The sequence below is a fragment of the Mytilus trossulus genome, chromosome 11 (assembly GCF_036588685.1).
Source record: "Mytilus trossulus isolate FHL-02 chromosome 11, PNRI_Mtr1.1.1.hap1, whole genome shotgun sequence".
Taxonomy (NCBI): Eukaryota; Metazoa; Mollusca; class Bivalvia; order Mytilida; family Mytilidae; genus Mytilus; species Mytilus trossulus.
In genome coordinates, this window is record NC_086383.1 from 53,138,446 (window position 1) to 53,139,687 (window position 1,242).

A 1,242-nucleotide genomic window follows, 5' to 3' on the forward strand; every position below is an offset into this window, starting at 1 on the left:
AAATATTGTTAAGCAAGAAATAATTGACCAGAATCCAAAAGTTGCAAATATCAACTCCTACAAGTCGATAAGTTATCAAAATTGGTTCACTTCAAGACCCACGCATATTTATAAAAAGGTCATACATCTAAATCAAATAATGACAACATTGAAAGACAATGCTTTGTCTTCTAAGGAAAAATATAAATGAGAGTCTAAAAAATCGGAGATAATGTTAATTAACTTTACAATGCAACCACCTGGAACCACACTTAATGAGGTAAAACATCTGTGTTTAGTAAGGATGTTCAATTAGATAATTAAATATATATAGATGGCTCAAGTCCTTGTGAACTCTCAAACAGGTGTTTGCTGTCATAGGTGGTGTACTTTGGCCACCAAGTAAAATTTAGTTTTTTCAACAAGATAAATAGAACTAAACAAGTCTGTCATTTTCTGACTTAGATAAGTCTAAAATTGAAAACACATTTTTATAATAAATACATGTTTTGACTTCTTTAAGTCAAAAACAAAAATCGACTTGTTTATGTCTGAGCTCTGACTGTAGATCAACAAAATATACGACTTTGTTACTTGGCAATGATTTTTCCCTGCCCCTCAGACTCATGGTCTGCTAAAGAAAATTTTATAAACTGGTTCCTTATGTTTATCAGGGATACAGCTTTGGGTAACTGATAATTTCTTCTAACAAAGACCTAGATCAGACATTTGATGTAAACATACTCAGGAGTCTATTTCTAGAACGAAAGAAGCACGACTAATATCATGAATATTACATTACAAAAATAGATTTACGCACAACAATTTATAGATAATGGTAAATAACACTCACAATAGCAACACATAGGGTTGAGAACACATAGTTTTGACATATAATTGGGTTTTCCTTTGCATGAATTGGGTTTTTGAACCATGCAATTGTCAGTTGAATTGGGGTTTCAATTGTTTTCATTTCTTAATCGTGCAAATATGCAGCTTATCTAGAGCTCTGAATAGTGAAGGTTTAGGGGTCTATATCAATGAGACAGCAACCAATCAATAAAAGAGGTCAAAATAGAATCAACCAATAAACAAGCATCTTTATAACATATTCTTATTTAAACCTGAAATAGCAACATTTATATTCTCATTTAAAGCATCTGTCATCAGTATTTATTTGATCCCTGTCCAGTCAAGTTGTTCCCTTTCCTGTCAAGGTGGTGTTATAGGTAAGTGTCCAGTGCATTTGATCTCTGTCAAGTC